Genomic DNA, 19,749 nt, shown 5'->3' on the forward strand with positions numbered 1-19,749 from the left:
AACTTGACCTTAATTTGGTAGGCAACGGGCAGCCTCCAAAGACACTTGGATGCCAGAAAGAAGAGCTGAAAACACAGCTTGCCTGGTGGTGGTGTGCACACACACGAGAAAGAAAAGGGCTTCGAAGGGACTAAAGCAGTGTTTTTCAACCTTTTCTATCGCATGGCACACTTAAACCAATAAACTTTCACAGCACACTTAAATTATGTTGATCAAAAAAAAAAAAAAAAAAGAAAAAGAAAAAGAGGGCTCAGCGCCCGTAGTCTAATGGTTAGCGTGCCGGCCACATACACCAAGGCTGGTGGGTTTGAACCTGGCCCAGACCTGCCAAACAACAATAACAACTGCAACAACAAAAAAAATAGCCAGTCATTGTGGTGGGCGCCTGTTGTCCCAGCTACTTGGGAGGTTGAGGCAGGAGAATTGCTTCATTCAGCCCAAGAGTTTGAGGTTGCTGTGAGCTGTGTTGCCACAGTACTCTACTGAGGGCAACACAGTGACACTCTGTCTCAAAAAAAAAAAAAAAAAAAGAGTAAAAAAGGGTAAAAGAAGAATATACTTACTGTGCTTTGAACCTCTTTTGAAAATCATTTAATTAATGATCTCTAAAAATTTTGCAGCACACTTAAGATCCTTTCATAGCACGCTGGTTGAAAATCACTGGACTGACGTCTGCTTATTCCAATTAATTACACTCATCTGAGTAGCTTGTTCAATGATTCCTACTTCTCAACCCGGACTTAAAGAGTCAGGTTCGGAAAGCAGGACCCTAGGTTTCCCAGTGACATCGTTCTCATGCTGTGCTGTGCACACCGATCACCTGAGGATCTCACTGAAAGGTGGATTCTGACCCGAGAGGCCTGGGGGTCTGGGAGTCTACATTTCTAATCAGCTTCCAGGTCATGCCAATGCTTCCAGTTCAAGGTCTACACTTAGAGTAGCAAAAGGTGATAGCATTTTGTGTTAAACCTAAATTGTTGTTCTCCACGGTAGGAAATTAAAAAAAAAAAAAAAAAATTCTACCAAGCTACTATGGCCTTATTCAGACTCTCTGGAGATGGGGTCAGTCCAGTGCATTCAAAAGCTTCCCAGCAAGTTCACTGACAAGGCAGGGTTGAGATTTGCCCTCCCCAGCTCTGGTAGGTAGCACTCCTCTCTTCCCTCTCTCAAACTGCCATGATTCAGAATTGGGCAAAGGAGGTGGGAACGTGGCCAGCAGCAGAGCAGTGAGGTGGGCAGCCCTACGCCCTTCCTACCCCTGGCCAAGGCTGGTGCTTGAGAACATTCCACAGAGAGAGATCCAACATGGGAAGTACTGGGAAGACACCCACAGCCAGACACAGCATGTGCTGTGAGCCCCGGATCATCTCAGGTCATCAGAGGGCAGGGGGGAGGGCAGCAGGTGCTGGGCCAGTCCCAGGGACTGACAAATGCAGCCTGGCTGCCCGGGACAGGGTGCTGTGTGTTCAGCAGCAGGAACTCTGCCCGCTGGCTTTGGTGTTTGGCTGACCTGCCTAATCTGGGGGTTCCAATCTCCACCAAGACAAGCACTTGCCCACAGAGCAAGGACACCTGCCCAGTTCCGGGTGCAATCCTGTCACTCCCTGAACGTCACTGTCTCCAGGTTAGTTATGCTGAGCTGGCCTTACAGATAAGCAAGGCAGGAAGCAGCCAAGTCCTCATTCAGCTGTTTGTTTCCTGCAGGGCCCCAGCTGGGCTGGGCAGAGCATCACAAAGGAGAGGTGCAGAGGATGGAAGGGGAGCCACGGAGTGCGGAGTGGAGAGAGGCCGAGACTAGGCATGTTCTGTGTGACCTCGGCCTGTCCGTGTAGGCTCTCTCTCCACGGCCCCTCCCAGAGCCTCCACTTCCAAAAATGCTGGCTACCAGGCCACTTGGCTAAAGGGTGAGATCCTGCCCTTCGCCTCTCTGGTACCTGAATCAGGGCCACCCACCTTTCAGTCCCACTTCCTCACCCTTGGTGACTCCAGCCCACAGTGCTCTCTGCTCCCTGAACTCCTGCAGCAGGGACAGCCCTGGTTGCTAGGTATCACTCTGTGCAGCTTCTCTCTGGAGCAGGGCTGTCCAGTAGAAATACTGTATCAATTCAGAATTGCCTGGTAGCCATATTAAAAAGTAAAAAACAGGCCAGGCACAGTGGCTCATGCCTATAATCCTAGCATTCTGGAGGGCCTAGGCAGGAGGATTGCTTGAGGCCAAGATCAGCCTGAATAAGAGCAAGATTCTGTCTCTATAAAAAATAGAAAAATTGGGTGGCGCCTGTGGCTCAGTGAGTAGGGCGCTGGCCCCATATACCGAGGGTGGCGGGTTCAAACCCAGCCCGGGCTGAACTGCAACCAAAAAATAGCCGGGCGTTGTGGCGGGCGCCTGTAGTCCCAGCTACTCAGGAGGCTGAGGCAGGAGAATCGCGAAAGCCCAAGAGCTGCAGGTTGCTGTGAGTCCTGTGACGTCATGGCACTCTACCGAGGGCGGTAAAGTGAGACTCTGTCTCTACAAAAAAAAAATAGAAAAATTGACTGGGCACAGTAACATGCTTCTGTAGTCCCAGCTACTTGGGAGGCTGAGATTGGAGGATCACATGAGCCTGGGAGTTGGACACTGCAGGGAGCTATGATGATGCCACAGCACTCTAGCCAGGGAGACAGCGTGAGACCTTGTTTCTTAAAAAAAAGAAAAAAAAAATGTAAAATTGATTTAACAGTGTATTTTAACCCAATATATCTGAAATAGTTTTGAGATGTGTTAATATGAGATCTATTATGTTTTTTAAACCACTCAAAAAATGCTGAGTTTTCACAATTGAGTGTGTATTTTACATTCTCAGGGCATCTCAATTTGGAATGGCCACTTTTCAAGGGCTTGATAGCTGCAGTCACCTCATGGATATCCTATGACACAGTTCTAGACTGTAAGCCTTTCCAGGGTGGGGATAATTTACCAGAGCTCATAGATGCATTGACTGTATGAGCTGAAGGCAATCTTAGGATCACCTGGTCCAACTCCTTTGCTCTACAGGTAAGGAAAAAGATCCAGACAGTGAGGGGGAGTGACCAGCAGGTCCAGCCAGGTCAGAGGTCCCTGGTGGTCATTTCTATCTGCTATGCTATCACCGAGTATGCAGGAAGACCATCCCAACCATCGTGGGTCTTTGAGAATGTGTCAGTTGATCACTGCTCAGGGACACCTTCTGAGGCCACTCAGTGGTCTCCACTGGTCCTACCTGGCATCTTCCAGTGCTCTGAGGATTTATATTTAGGCCAGTACCTCCTTTTACCCCCAGTCCTGAGTCAAGAGGTAGAGAGATAAGAACACAGGAAGAAGCTCAGTGCCTATAGCACAGTGGTTACAGTGCCAGCCACATGCACCAAGGCTGGCGGGATCGAGCCCAGCCCAGGCCAGCTAAACAACAATGACAACTATAACAAGAAAATAGCCAGGCATTGTGGTGGGCACCTATAGTCCCAGCTACTTGGAGGCTGAGGCAAGAGAATCGCTTAAGCCCAAGAAGAGTTTGAGGTTGCTGTGAGCTGCAATGCCACAGCACTCTACCAAGGGTGACACAAGGAAACTCTGTCTCAAAAAAAAAAAAGAACACAGAAGAAGGAACCTGGGCAAAGAAGTAGAGTGTGGGTGACAATTATATAATTGGTGACAGCAGAAATCATTGTAAGAATCATGAATGTGCTAATGTTGCAAAAATGAGGGCATCATCCACCCAAGCAGCCCTGAGTGCTGGCTTCTGCACAGTGGGTCCACACATCTGGCCACAGAGCCTTGGCTAAAACTTTGGGAGGAGTACTACATCCACTTTCTAGATTCATGGCACTCTAGTCAACACCCTCACTATCCCCTTTGCTAAGCTACTCAACATGTTCTGAACCTACAGCCCTCACTCTGGTGTACCTAGCACCCTGCACCCATCAGCTGAGCCACACACCTAGAAAGGAGCAGATGTGCTGGGCCTGAACCTGACTATGGCAGTTATACTGGCTATTACCATTTCACAATTTAAATATAATGTAAACTGATGAAATCGAAGTATAAAAAGGAAGCAAGCTGAAGTTTTTGTGCAAACTAAATTAGTAGAATCAAAGGTGAGAAGCTAAAAAAGAACGCTGTTGAATTGGGTATGGACGAGATAAAATATTAGAAAGCAAACTAGAAACCTAGAAGGATTTGCACACAAATATGCTTTGCATGTGTCTTTAAGTTCTCATACCACTTTAACAGATCCATTCTAGAAGCCACAGATGATCCTTTGTGGGGATGATTTATGCCAGAAGAATAGTGGGGAACCTCAACCATGAGACTCATATGCAAGTGAAAGGCCCTGACTCCACCAAAGACTGGAGAAGAAACGCACATTTGGATGTTCTACATCATATGTTGTATAAGTTCTGCGTGCAGCTTTCATTTCTGATCTCTGCTTTTCTCGTTTTTTGAGACCAACTCTCTCTGTTGCCCTGTGTAAAGCATAGTAGCATCATCATAGCTCACTGTGACCTTCAATTTCTAGGCGTAAGCAATCCTCTTACCTCAGTCTCCTGAGTAGCTGGGACTACACCTGCACACTACCAGGCCTGGCTAATTTTTCTATTTTGGGTAGAGATGGGGGTCTCACTCTTGCTTGGGCTGGTCTCAAACTCCTGAGCTCGAGTGATCCACTTGCCTTGGTCTCCCAGAGTGTTAGGATTGTAGGTGTGAGCCACTGAACCCAGCCCTGATCTCTGTTTTAATTGCCTTTTGGCTGACTGATTAACTGATTAACTGTGGGTTCTTATTAGATAGATAAAGGTTTTCTGGGTCAAACTTTTGCTGGGCCTTGTTCGAGGGAGGGTGAGGGCATGGGTGGGGAGCCACAATGTACCTTGGTCTCCACTGAATGCTGAGGTTGGAGACATGTAGGGGTTCTGCATTTTAACAGAGACCTTGTAGGAGTCAGGGACCAGTTAGAACCAGGTAATTCAACAGAGAGAATTTAACGTGGGGGACTCATATGTGGAAAGTCAAGTGATTAACAACAGCAAGAAGCTGCTAGAGAATACACAAACTATATGAACAGAGTATTGACCCTGGGCTTTCCTGCCAGTGCTAGAACCATGGTGGAACATGCCTGGGAGGAGTTGGGGGCCACAGAACAGAGATAGCCATGGTGGAGATGTCACCTGACATGATGGGGTTAAGGGGTGGGCACAGATATTTGGCTTAACCTTTCTGCCCTGCTGTCTCAAGCTTTCTCCTGCCATCCCAGTAGTTAAACCTAGACAGAAGGCAAGGGAGTCTGGCCAGGCAGCTGATGGGTAAGCTCCCAGGATGCAGAGCAGGGAAGAAATCTGAGGGCATTTCAGGGCAAGCAGCACCAGGACTGGCCCAGATCTCCTGAAATCCAAAAAGTCCCCACTGAATGACTCAGAGTGGAATTTAAGACATTTCTAAGGCTGATCAAGGGAAAGTGAATATTTGAGGCCAGAAAAAAGAGAGGGCTGTCCTCTTGGTGCCCTACAATCCTACCACATAAATGACTGCCTATTCTAAGGCTTGGCTGAAAGGAAAATACAAGGGAAAAACCTACATAGAGATTCATCCCCCTGTAAGCCTGAGAGTTCACAGTAGAAGAGGTAACAAAGTGCCCAGGGACATCAGAGAAGTCTTTACTGGAAGGTGATGCCAGGTTGCACATGTTTTTTTTTGAGACAGTGACTCACTATATTGCCCTAGGTAGAGTGCCGTGGTGTCACAGCTCACAGCAACCTCCAACCCTTGGGCTTAAGCAATTCTCTTGCCTCAGCCTCCCGAGTAGCTGGGACTACGGCGCCCACCACAACGCCCAGCTATTTTTTTTTTTTTTTGGTTGCAGCCATCATTGTTGTCGAATCCAGGTTGGATTCGAACCTGCCAGCTCAGGTGTATGTGGCTGGCATCTTAGCTGCTTGAGCCACAGGTACCGAGCCTGCACATAGTTTTTAAAAAATATATAAGGCTTGTTAAGGTTAATAAGGCTTCCTGTTTATTATAACCAAAACTCAAAGGGTGGCTAATTTAAATGGCCATTGCACCTTATTTTGGCTACTTTCCAACTTCTGTTCTGAAGTCAGATGCTCTACAAGTGATGGGCAGTGTGGGCCCGGCTGCTTGGATGATATTATCTGGCCGAATCCCTCTCATTTTTTCCCCTCTATTGGGGGTGGTGGCATGCCACAGCTGTAGCTCTTGGCTAGCTTTTGAGGGGCTTTGCTTCTAGTGACCTCCAGATATGTGTGTTAGGCAAGTCATTGCACCTCTTGGTCTTCTGTAAAATGAGGGAGTCACACTGACATTATACATTTTAGGGTCATCTTTCTGAATGTCAATTTTCATCCTGCAGGTTTTTAAGTGGAGGTAAAGAATGAAAGGAAAATCAGGTAGAAGGTAGATTGAGTCCAGGCAGACCTTAGAAGTGGTTTAAAAAAAATCCTGAGATGATATTTTTTTTTCTTTCCTTTTATCATATGCTTTCCCCCCTAAAAGCAGAATTCTAAGAAATAAATCTTAGTTAATTGAGAGTTCTAGTTACTTGGGGTGCCCTTAATCAAGGTGTTACTGCATTTCAATTGCAGTGAGTTACACAGTGGTTTGCATATGCAGTTACTTCTTAAGTGACTTCTGTTCCCTGACCTCATATCTGTTTCATTAAAACTGAACACTTTGAAACAAAAAAAGGAGTATGGAGCAGAATGGTTCTACCTGGATACAGCTCTGGGGAAACGGCAGTCAAGGTGATGAAAGGCAGCATCCCACCATGCCCACATATTAGCTGCCCTGCCTGAGAGGCAGTAATTGTGTCTTCAGCCACACTTCACAGCACTTTTCAACCTAGCACGGCATTTCTGGATTATTCTTCTTACTCTGGGGCAGGTGAATTTGGTGCAAAAATCACCCCCAATTCCCTCCCCATAGCAATCATAACTTAACTTTTTCTAGGTAAGTTAAATTTTGTCTCCCAAAATGGTACACATCAGAACTCAGGCCCATTCTTAGGTCCAGAGAAAATTAAGGAGTCCTTGAATTCCAGTGGTCACGCTGAGGCAGTTCGGTGGCAAGCATGGTCTTGCCATTTTACCTGGAGGTGGAGGAGAGGCCTGCAAAAGCAATGGCATGGAGACACTGCACTCTCCTTCAAGCCAGAGGTCTGGTAGACAAAGCAGGAGAGGGCAAGCTGCCTGAGGTTCTCCTGCAAAGAGAGCCCCAAAACAGAGCTGACCAGCAGGGATCTCATAAAGGTTACTGGGTGAGGTGATGAACAAATGATGGGTGTCAATGAAGGGTCCTCCTATAGCCCATAGCTGAGGGACAGGTGGCTGTCTCCTATCCTTGCTTCCCTTTAAATAGCCAATGAGGGGAAATATCATGGCTTAAGGGCTGATGAACAGCTGGTAACCTCTTATGCAGAACCCAGCAACAAAAGGAAAGCCATATTTCAATCAGGAGAGAGGGCTGCAATAAGGTGGCTATGGCAGTCACCAACATCTCCTCAGAGCTTCCCTCTCTCCTGGAAAATTCTGTCACTGTCCTATAGTACCTGTAGCTCTGCCTATACCTGGGACTGAGATCCCTGGTCCCATGAATGCCCTCCTATCCCTCTTATAGAAATTTCTTTTAATTCAGGCAAGTACACAGAGTTACATTCTTTCAGCAGGAAAATAAGAAGAAAGTGTCAGTTGCAAGAATCTGATTAGAACAACAACAAAAAAAAATAGGCATTTTGATTTTGAAAGAGAGTGGGTGAAAGCAAGCAAGAGAGAAGGGAAACTGAATCACAGGCCTGATCCCTTCAAGATGGGTCACAAGCTGAGCTGTGACTTTATGAAATGCACAGGGCACATGTCTCTGACTCTTAATGTGGTTTCTGGGCAGGGTACTTAGAGGGAAAGGAAATGGGGCTCCTGATGACATCAAGGTGGCCACTGATTGTTTCCTGTGCTCTTTCTTTTAAAATAATTACCAGGATGTGACAACGTTTGACAGGCAAATGGCAGGGAGGGCAGGGGCTGACTGGATATGGGGCCGACATGCTCTGCGCCAAGCTGTTGCTGGGGCAACTGCTCCACTGGCTGGGAAGAGGGGGGAGCCAGGGGGAAGGGTCGGGTGACAAGATGCCTTCGTCTTCAGTCAAAAGCCTGAATCTCAACATCATCCTGAAGCTTATGAGTACACGTTGTGCCATCTTGTGTGGGGTGTGAGAGGAATGGGTGAGGAGAGAGCAAAGGAGTGTGGTGAAGCAGCTCAACTCAATGGTCCTGCCCCTGCCAGGCACTTCTTTTCAGCAGTTCCCGAAGTCTGTGTTGGGTCTCAGGCATTCTTCCCTACTAGGCTGCAAGTCCTTCAAGAGAAGTCTGAGTTTTATTTACTTCTGCATCTTTGCTCCTGCCACCATCATCACCATTACTGCCACTACCATTACCACTAGGGCCACCACCACTACGCACAGGACGGTCAGCAAATACACAGAATAAGGAGACTCCTTCTAGAGCAGCGGTTCTCAACCTGTCGGTCGCGACCCACAGGAACTGTATTAAAGGGCTACAGCATTAGGAAGGTTGAGAACCACTGTTCTAGAGTGCCCGTCCATCCTCTGATGACCCTCTTTTCTTACTAATTAAAGAACCACAGCCACTGAGCATCACTGATTGGATTGAAGTGTCTGACATAGGCGAGGCTAGCAGAGACTTATGTGGCTGATGGCCATATTCATATGGAGCTTATATCACCATCTTCTGTTCTGTGCAAGGAAAATGAAAAAGAGCTCATCTGTAGAGAGGAAGTGAGTAATCAGTTGTATGGAGAAAGCCAAAATGAGAGAACATATGGTTCCAGAAAGACAGACAAATATAGAGGAAATAACTGGTTGCCCATGACCTTCCTGGTTCCAGTCTCTCAAAAGATCTGGCTGAGGCGTATTTCCTGCTTTAAAGACCCATAACAAATCCTTGTGTCCTTATAACAAATGGTATTTTCAGCTAAGCTAGTTTGAGTTGGCTTTCTTTATTTGCAACCCGAAGTGTCTTAACTAATACAGTATGTGTGTTACCACCCTGTCTCTCTCAGCAGGCATCACTAATCAAGCACAGCAGTGTCTCTGCTAAGCCTCAGAATCCTTCACCTGACAGTCAACCAAATGAGCCAAGTTAGTAGACAAGCTAAAAAACTACTGACAAAAACAAACAAAACCCCCACTAACTGTTGGCTAGCCCAACATCTATGATGGGTGAGAGTGCAAAAGGAGAGTACAGAATGAGGACATGGGAGGGAGCGATTCCCTCTGAGAGGCACTTCTGAGCATGGACTTGAACAATGGATGGATTTCACCAGGCAGAGGTGACAGGAAGCTCTTCAGGCGTGATGGAAACACCAGTAAGTAGCCTTTATGGGCCAAGTCGCTGCATGGGGACAGACCCAATACTCATCTTAGTGTCTTCTTGATCACATTTTACCAGGCTGACTCTGGGTCTTGGAAATCTCTTCCGTTACTGTTGTTTAGGATGCTCTTGAACAGCAGTTCTCAACCTGTGGGTCGCAACCCCTTTGTAACAATGAAAATACATCCCGCCTATCAGATATTCACATTACAATTCATAACAGTGGCAAAATTACACTTATGAAGTAGCAATGAAAAGAATTTTATGGTTGGGGGTCACCACAACAGGAGAAACTGTACTAAAGGGTCATGGCCTTAGGAGGCATTAGGAAGGTTGAGAACACTGCTCTAGAAGCATCCACTTACAGTGGTTCTCAACCTTCCTAATGCCTCAATGTATTTTCATTGTTAAAAAGGGGTCATGACCCACAGATTGAGAACCGCTGACTTAGAAAAGAAATACTAAACAAAGCCAAAAGTTAGTGTTGGCTGGGATGCTTGTTCTTCCTCTGTTTCCCAGCTCCCTTGACTCAGATGGTCTTGGTTTCCCAGACCTGGCTTTGTCACCAGTGTACCCTCCTGAGTCCATCCCACCTTTTTTCAGCAAAAGGTCCTGATTTCCTTTTGTGGATCCTCAGCTCCCACTCTGGTCCATGTGGTGTGGGAAAGATTCCAAACCTGGGTCCAGGGGTGAAGCATGTGACCAGGCATAAACCAACCAGTGAGTTCTATTCTCTGGCTACAGGGATGGATTCCAGGGATAGACATATGATCAACTCAATCAGAGCTAATACGAGGGCGTAGTCCTGCATAACCAGCAAGAGATGTTCTCTTTTTTCTTATTAGACTTAAAACAGAGAGGCCACAGGGCTGCCCCTGCTGCTGCCATCTTGCCATTTTGCATACGTGAGAATGAAGCCAACCAACGTGGAGAGCAAAGCCAGGAGACAAAGAAATCTGAGTCCTAATCCTCAGAGCCTGGATCCAGTGGTATCTGAGCCTGACCCTATCCACAGACCATGTATTATATAGCTAATACATATCCTATTTTTCTTAAGCCAGTTTAATAGGAGTTTATGCTCATTTGAATCTAAAAAATCTTAACTATTACTGTCTCAATTACCTTATCCATAAAATGGGATCTATGATAGTTGACCTTTGCATCAAACTGTTGCTAGGAATAACTGAGAGCTTGTAAAATGCTTTATTAATATCCAAGCAGACCTTAGTGGTAAATAACACTACTCTGATAAGTGGTTTTAGGAAGGAGCATCCATGTTCTCCAGAGAAAAGAAAATATGAAGTTTGTTGTCTAATCTCTGCAATTTAACGTAGCACGATGTCCGGCACATGGAGGGCAAATGTGGAAAGCTGCTGAAAGGACAAACCTCTGGTGCCTTACCACTGATTCTGGGGGCTTCCCCAATCTCTCAGTGCTGGATGAAGCCAGAGGAAATTTCGTCTGTAGCTAGTGTGGGCTTCCACTCTCACTCTGGCTTTAGATTAAACTTTGCAACCACCCAGCACGCACACCTTTAAAGCCCCCAGGCCTGCCTGCTCTGCCAGGGTTGGGAGAGACTACAGATTCAGGTGAGGACTGGGCAAGTGCATTTTACAAGGGTACATGTGAAACTTAGTAAATGTAGAATATAAATGTCTTAACACAATAACTAAGAAAATGCCAGGAAGGCTATGTTAACCAGTGTGATGAAAATGTGTCAAATGGTCTATAAAACCAGTGTATGGTGCCCCATGATCGCATTAATGTACACAGCTATGATTTAATAATAATAATAATAATAAAGCCAAAAAGCAAGTGTGACTCCTGACAATGAACCTGCAGGAAAGTGGGGATAAGACAGCCCTCACTGCTTGCTGCTTCCACATTAGCCCCTCAGACAATGGACGACAAGGCTGGTTATCCCCGCCCCTCCTGGGGCAGCTGATAGCCTTTCCCCACCCACCAGGACAGGTACAAAGTCTCCGTTTATGGCTTTATACCAAATACCATTCATCACTTAAGACAAACCTAATAAAAGGCTAACAGTGCCTCCTCCAGCTGTATTTCTGAAGACAATTCACTTTAAAATTATTTGTGTCTTTTTTAACCTGCTGAGCTGCAGCCTTGACAGGTGACCTCCCCAGCAGCCCGAGCCCAGGGCCACTCCTGGAATGGGGCGCCCACATGCCCCTTTCTTCCACGATAGCCAAGGGTTCCCTTGTGCTTCCCTTCTTTCTTTTCCATCCTCAGCCCTCATACTGCATGTCTAGTCTGCAGGAGCTGGATGCTTTCTCCCAGGTTTTTCTCATCAAGTGCTTCTTTTTCTACTTTTCCTCCATCGTCAGCAGATTAGAATTGGAAATAATTTACACGAAGGTAGGTGATTCTACAGTTCAGCCCAAGCGCTTGACAATTAACTAAATAAACTGCTTGAGGTCACTTGGAGTAACGATTCACAGACTTCCCTGTGACAGGCAAAAGTTAAGCCCCTTGGTGAGCAGGACCTCCCCACGGGGTGAGGAGGAGGCTGGTTCCGCTGGAGGAAAATTCTAGGCATCTTATTATTCACCCGCTCCCTTTCCAGTTCTGACCTTAAGAGTACTCTTAACCTTCCTCCTCCAGCTTGCTAATGGGGAAATAAATCTTGGGAGAGTATCTTAAATTCTTTTTTATCACAGACTGTATCGCCGAGATAATAAGACCAGCCTTCAGAGTAACCATTAAGCCACAAAAGGTGTGGTCATCATTTATGATTTTTTTAGCCTTAATTGCTAGACAGACACTTTAAGTGGGAAGTCTGTCTAATGAGCCCAGTCATTAAAACATCAAAAACTGTTATCTGGGGTTTCTATTTTAGTTAGACATTACATTATTTTAATAAGGGGGCCGCATTTCTTGTCACAGGGTTTGGTAATGGAGGCTGAAGCAACCCCCTGGGGAATGGGGGAGGGGAGGCAGGCTTGCCTTTGGAAAAACAAGGTCGCAAATCAAGCTGGAGCCCTGGAAGGGGGTGCAGATGAGCCTGGGAACCTAAGAAGGAGGAGGACTCGGCCTGGAGGGGCAGTGGGGAATTGGAATTGTGTCCTAGCTAGGGACAGGGGGAAGGCAGGTTGTAGGGTGTTCTGGCCTCCTGTGCATCACTGCTGAGCTTTCTAATCTGTCCTCACACCGTGGTGCTTGTCCTTGTCCCTGGGCCACTTAGACTCCTCCTTGCTGTCTGGGGAAGGAGCCAGCCCACAGGCTCTGCCTTGTCCCTGGCCTCTCTCAACCCTCCCCTTCATCTGAACTCAACTCTTCCTCCTTCCTTTGGCCCCTACAATAAGCCTTCTGAGAGCTGTCTGGGTGGCACCTGATTCTACCCTTGACATTCTCAGGCTGAATGCTCAAGATTTGGACAATCAGCGTTTGCCTTTATTATTGATCCAGACGCAGCACCATCCAAAAGAAACCCCATGTGGACCCAGGCGTAGTTGTATATATTTTAGTAGCCACATTTAAATAGCAAAAATAAATGGGCAAAATCAAATCTTAACAACATATATTATTTAAACCAATACATCTAAAATGTTATTACTTCAATATATAATTGATATTTTAAAAATTACAAAATCAAATTGCATTCTTGTTTTTAGAGCTTATCTTAACTGGGACATGCCCCTGCACAGTTGGGCTTTGATTTTCCAAGCCACTGTTATCAAGCACTTAACCTCTGCCAGCTGCTATTCTAAGCAGTTTATATATACTTAAATTCATTTAACACTCACCACAACCCCATCATGTATATAACACCATATGCCCAGTTAACAGGTAAGGAAACTGAGGCAAAAGCAGGTTAAGTAACTTGTTTGAAGTCATGGAGCTTGTAAATGCTGCCACCTAGAATGGGGTGCATTGGAGGTAAGAGCTCAGCAGATATTTGAGTCCTATATGGTTACTCCTAAATTCGACTGAGACCTAGATGGCCTGGCAAGTCCCCATCAAACCAGGGTAGCCAGTTCCCTCCTTCTGTGTGACTGACACCCCTGGCCACAGATGTCCCAGGTAACCACGCCGCCTGTTTGGGGCATGGGTCTAACACTAGGCAATCCTCCAATTGGTAATCATGCCAATATGTGGTCTTTATTTTGAAAACAGAAAGAAAAAAATCAAGAGGTTAGTCTTAAAAAAAGAAAAAGGCTTAAAAAAACAGCTTCTAAAAACCAAAAGCTTGTCTTCCACTGACAACTTCTGACATGGAAGCACTGAGGATCCTCCTGTCAATAGGAGGCGAGCAACAGGGAACTGTAACCACATCACAGCTCATCACCGAAATGCTGTGAACTAACAGTAAAGGTGAGACCACTCTAGCTTGGGAGATGCTTAATAAATACTAGCGGAAAGAATCAACCTAGCCTTCTTTTATTTATTTTTTTTTTTTGTAGAGACAGAGTCTCACTGTACCGCCCTCGGGCAGAGTGCCATGGCGTCACACGGCTCACAGCAACCTCTTAACTCTTGGGCTTAAGCGATTCTCTTGCCTCAGCCTCCCGAGCAGCTGGGACTACAGGCGCCCGCCACAATGCCCGGCTATTTTTTGGTTGCAGTTTGGCCGGGGCTGGGTTTGAACCCGCCACCCTCGGCATATGGGGCTGGCGCCCTACGCACTGAGCCACAGGCGCCGCCCCAACCTAGCCTTCTTAAAGAAAGTATACAGGGCTTGCTCAAATATAAAAGAGTAACCTATGGTAACTATTTTACCAGGACAAAACAGAGAATGGTTATCAAAACCAAGAGACAGGGTGAGGTTGTCCTAAGTAGAAAGGGTTTTGCATTCAACCAAAGTGATGGCTGGTGGAAGATAAAAGCAGGAAGGGAAAAAGCTCGGGGACCCAGGGATACATTGCATTTCTCTATCACACAGATACAGTCAACCACCCACTTTAGATTTGCCAAAAAATAAAGAGGGGGCACGTGGAGAAGGGGAGCCAGGCTTGCAAAAAGGGTGCCAGGATTCACAGCACCATTGTTTGGTTTGAAATGTTATCAGAATCCAATTCAACTGATTAAATTTAGAAAGAAGAGAGGCAGGAAAGTCAAATAAAGACAGGGAAGACCTGGATGCATATATACACAGCAGAAGAAAGCAACCAAGTCCTAGTGGGTCACAGACTAGTCTAAGACACATGAAGGTCAGAAAAGTACATCCCCAGAAAGAGAAATGAAAAGTCAGAAGACAAAGATTCAGAGGAAAACAGCCAAGACAGCATCAGCAAGCACGGATTCTGGCAAAGATGAAAGAATCATGGATTACTGAGATGAGAGAAGGATAAGGGTAAGTTAATATTGCCCCCCCCCACCACCCCCCCCCCCCACACACACACAATTCTGACCTAGAGTGGCACAAAAGTGACGGTCTAGGAGGGAGTCACACAATACAAGTTTGAACCCAGCCTGAAAGACTCCCCTGCTCTGTGGTCTTGGGCACTTTCTTTACCTTTCAGATTCTTGCTTCCTTTATCTGTAAAACAGGGAAAGTGATAGTGCCTTTGACAAGCTGGGAAAATTGATAAAAATATATGTAACATAGAGTTATCAAGCAATTCACTCCTAGGTGTCCATGCAAGAGTGCAAGAGAAATGAAAACATACATCTACATAAAAACCTACACATGCATGTTCTTAGCAGCATTAGTCATAGGAACCCCAAAGTGGAAATAGCTCAAATGGCCATCAATGAATAAATGGATAAACAAAATGTGGTAGATCCATACAAGGGAATATTATTTGGCAATGAAAAATGAATGAAATACTGTTACATGCTGCAGGGAGGAACCCTGAAACCACTATGCTAAGTCAAAGAAGCCAGTCACTGAGGACCACATGTCATATGATTCTATTTTTATGAAATATCCAGAATAGGCCAATCTATAGAGACAGAAAGTAGATTAATGGTTGCTGGGGGCAGGCAGGTCAGGCGAAAATAAATAGGGAGTAAGTAATGGACAAGGGGTTTCTTTTTGAAGGTGATGAATGTGTTCCGAAATGCCTGGTGATGGTTGCACAACTCTGTGAATATACTAAAAATTTTGAGTTACACACTTTTAATGAGTGGATTCCATGACATGTGAATTCCATCTTAATAAATAACATACAGGGTGTCCATAAAGTTCGTGTGCAATTTACTATGTTAAACTATTTTAAATTGCACCCAACTTTATGTCCATCCTATATATACACATATATGCACATTCCAGATAGTATCTGGCATGTACAAGGCATATAGAAGGAATTTGGTAATTGTTAGTTGTAACAGTTCTCCGCTTTATTTGCTATGAGGATGTAAGAGAAGCAAGCGACTTTGGTACTGAAATGCTCTCCCAAGCCAGATGCTTCTATCAAGCAGAAAACTACGGGTTTCCCTGGGTAGCCCATTGCCTAAGCAAGACATGAAGAGGTACAAAGAACAGGGATTTGGCCCAGAGGGATGTGGGTGAGCTGTTCAATGCCAGGACACACCTGCAGTGCCTCCCAGGCCCTGGGAAGGTGAGCCCTCAAGCACCAGAAGGCTGGGTGTGGATCTTACATAAGAAGAGCCCACACCCAGCTGTTTCAGGATAATTCAGCACTGACCTCTGCTAAAGGCAAACTCCCACAGTGTTTACTGTTGGGCTGGAAACACACTGAGCCACATCTCTATGGTTCTTCTGTAGGAGATGTGTTTCAACAGGACAGCTCACACCCATGGGGATAAGCTGTGTTTGCTAAGGCTGCATGCTCCCAGCCCCTTCACTTCTGTCTTCTCCCCAGAAGTTAAGCCTTCCCTTTTGGGTCCCTGTTCTGCTGACGTGGGAAGAGTCAGGAATAGGACTTAGAATATGTGCAACCTTGGTTCCCAGGCCTACTGTAGACCTTCAAACATTTTGTGTCTTACCATACAACTCTAAATGCCCATGGGAAGGCAGAGCTAAGTGTCATTCAGCTTTGTGCCCAATGGCCTTTGACTGAATTGAATCAGACTCTGCCAAGTTCATTTACAAAACTAGAACTGGCAAAGGATCTCAAGGCTTCTTAGCATAGACACCATTGCACCTTAGAGGCAATTACTTTGGGGCACAAAGGACCATGCTGGGCCTTGCAGAACATTTAGCATCTGTGGCCTTTGTCTGACAGATACCAGAGTGTACCCTCAGTGGTGGGACAACTCCAGAAATGCCTTTATTGGACTGCAGTCCCCACCCACTGGGTGATGGACCAGTATTGGTGCATGCCTGTTAGGGTCCTGGGTTCCAGAGCAGGGGGTGAACAGTAGGTAAGTTAGCGAGACTTCATGGTATTTACAGCTGCTCCCCATTACTCACATCACCACCTGAGCTCTGCCTCTTATCCCATTCCCCCTCTTCCATGAAAAAATTGTCTTCCATGAAACCGGTCCCTGGCGCCAAAAAGTTTGGGGACCACTTCTATAGAACACATTTTCCAAACATCCCTGGAGTGAGTGTTGCTTCAGGGAGTGGAGGGCATATCACTTCTCTTGGTGATCTTGGAGGTTTCTTCTAGCCCTAATCAGTGGCATGCTGGTAGAAACCTAAAAACCAGCTCTCCAAAAAAAAAAAAAAACCAATCAGGGGACAGAAAAGCCCTGGTGTGCAGAATGTGCTAATTTTCACAGTGCAAATACTCCCACGACAGCCGATTTCAGGGATGGCTGTGTTGAACAACTGGTTCACAAAGGTCCTATAATTTAACAACCCATTCTCACACTCACAGATTGGTATGAGCTGGCTTCAGCACACCATTGCCTGACATCTTGCGTCTTACTGTACAACTATAAATGCTGATTTAAAAGGTGCACCAAATTAAGCATTCCATTGGACTAATCTTCCTATGTCTCCTGTTTTAGAACCAAACACTACCACTACTACTAAAAATCCTGCTAACACATCCTGTGACCTGAGCCAGGCTATGGAAAAATGAGACACATTTCATTGAATGGCAATGTAGATGTGTTAAAGCCAGGCAGGTAGAGAGCAGAGGTAGGCAACCTTGGTGGCTCCCCACACAGGGAGGGGCTGAGTTATTCCAGCTCCAGTTCCTCCCTCCTAGCATTTCCCAACCTTCAGCACCTATCTGCTTCTCCTCCAGCACCTTCACTTCAGAAAGTCCCTGACAAGCGCCTTCATCCCCAGCTGGCACAGACTTAATATGTGCCTCCTCCCAGGGGCCCCTGCATTTCCAAAGGTGGAGAGAAAGAAGAAGAGGGTAACGTTAACCCAAAGAACCCCAGACATGTGCACAGGCTGGCCAGGCAGCTGGAAGAGATGTCCCCAGTAATAAGAAAAGGGGTGAAAGGAAGATGGTACAAGCAAGAAATGAGAAACTCTGAAAGAGAAATGTGTTTAAAACTATTCTCCAGGTTGGGGGAGGAGTGTTGAGGAGGGGCAGGAGGTTACTTGGGGGCACTGGATTTGTTTACTATTTATCCATGGTGATGGTTTCATGGGTGTCTGCAGGTATCGAAACCTATCAAACTACACTTTAAATATGGGAGGTTTATTGCACATTAATTATATCTCAATAAAGCAACTAAAAACATATCCCCCGGGCCAACTATGGACTCAATCCATAGATGCACCTGGTTGGAATAGCAAGAACCAGGGAAGGGGGCCTGAAGCAGGATGCGAGGATGGGGTAGGACTGGGACCATTATGGACTCCAATCTCCGAACTACAGGAACTTAAGGAACGGGCCCAGCAAGCCTCAGACTGCCCAGAATTATCTGGTTGTGAGAATGAAGGTGACATAATAGAAATCCGAGCCTCAGGTGAACCAGGAAATGAATGGAGGTTTAAATCAGGATGCAAAGTTTACCCAGGGATAGGAGACAGAGGGGAGGAGGCAGGGGAGGTGAAGAATGTGGGGAGTAGCACTGGGGAGAAGCAGGGTGGAGGGGTCCTGAGAGATGGGAAGGGAGGGAGGAAAGAGGGCTGAGGGAGAAGGGAGGGAGAGAAGGAGGGGAGGTTGGGAGGAAGAAGGCTGAGGGGGAAGGAGGGAGGAGGGGAGGTTGGGAGAGGGTAAGGTTGAGAGGGAAGGGGGAGGGGGGAAGAGGAGGTTGGGAGAGGGTAAGGTTGAGAGGGAAGGGGAAGGAGGGAGGAGGGGAGGTTGGGAGAGGGTAAGGTTGAGAGGGAAGGGGAAGGGGGGAAGAGGAGGTTGGGAGGGAGGAAGGTTGAGAGGGAAGGGGGAGGGGGAAGAGGAGGTTGGGAGGGAGGAAGGTTGAGAGGGAAGGGGGAGGGGGAAGAGGAGGTTGGGTGGAGAGGGGCAGGGAGAGGAGGGTGGGAAGGAAGAAGGCTGAGGGGAAGAGAAGGAGAGGAGAGGAGGGATGGGAGGAAGATGGAAAGCAGTGGAGGAGGGCTGAGAAAGAAGGGCCCAGGAGAGGAGCAGAGTGGGAGAAGGGCCATAGAGGGGGAGGGGAGAAGCAGGGGAGGAACAGAGAGGGATGGGGCCTGAAAATCTCAGGCACTGACACAGCAAGGCCAGAAGAAGTCCACACAGTGGGTTGGAGGTCACCAACACCTCCTGGAGGGAGAGGGAGTTTCTGGAGATAAGTAGAGATGAGGAGGCTTGAGTGGAAGCCCGAGGTGGCCTGGGCGCTGGGTGGGGAGAATCCTGCCATGGGAAGGGCAAGGCTGGTCTCTTTGTGGCCACTCAGGTGCTTTCAGGTGACAAGTGACACACCCACATAGGAACAGACGGGGACTTTGTCCCTACCACACCCCAGGGATGGGGTGGGGTGGGTGGTGTCATTTGCAAATAAGAACAATCTGGGGTTGTCCCTGGAGCTCAGGCTCAGGTGCTGAGATGGGACCTGGGATAAGTGTAGAGGTGCTGAGGGAAGTAAAGAGCAAGTTACCTGGAGTCAGCTCTGTCTAAGTGCTGTCTAGCAGCCAGTAGAGCTGGTTTCCTTAGCTCCTATCCTCTCTTCCCCTAAAAGGAGTCAGAGGTTTCCAGGGTTTGATTTCATGCCCAGCCAATTAACACTTCTTCCTCCCCTCAGGAAGATAAAATCTCCCCCTAGAATATTTGTCAGAGCATGTGAAATTCTACCATTAGAGAGTAATTCCTTTGCATGGCTTCTGAGGCTGGGAGAGTGCAGTTATTTGCTCATGGTCACAGGTGTGTGGCTGGAGAGCCCAGGCCCTTTCTACCTGTAGGGGTATGGCTGGGTATCCTTACTGGAGACCTATCTAGAATAGCAGCAGGAGGCCAATAGGGGGACTGCAAGCCGGTGGTCTGGAGTTTTCCCAGACAGGGGAAGCTAAAGTAGGAAAGTGGAAGTAAAGGGAGGAGCCTTGCAGTGCAA

At 46.8% G+C, this 19,749-nt stretch overlaps 1 protein-coding gene across 8 annotated transcripts in view; it reads right to left on the reverse strand.

The window, feature by feature from the left end:
• Positions 1-19,749, reverse strand: part of ZBTB7C (zinc finger and BTB domain containing 7C) — a 370,876-nt gene that overhangs the window by 54,614 nt on the left and 296,513 nt on the right. The window contains exon 1 of one of the 8 annotated variants that reach the window (XM_053571879.1): positions 18,914-19,026. The exons of the other annotated variants lie outside the window; for them this stretch is intronic. The gene's annotated coding sequence lies outside the window, so the exon portion shown is untranslated. Of the gene's footprint in view, positions 1-18,913; positions 19,027-19,749 lie in introns of those variants that run through there. 8 annotated transcript variants of the gene reach the window in all.

This window comes from Nycticebus coucang, chromosome 19 (genome assembly GCF_027406575.1).
Source record: "Nycticebus coucang isolate mNycCou1 chromosome 19, mNycCou1.pri, whole genome shotgun sequence".
Lineage (NCBI taxonomy): Eukaryota > Metazoa > Chordata > Mammalia > Primates > Lorisidae > Nycticebus > Nycticebus coucang.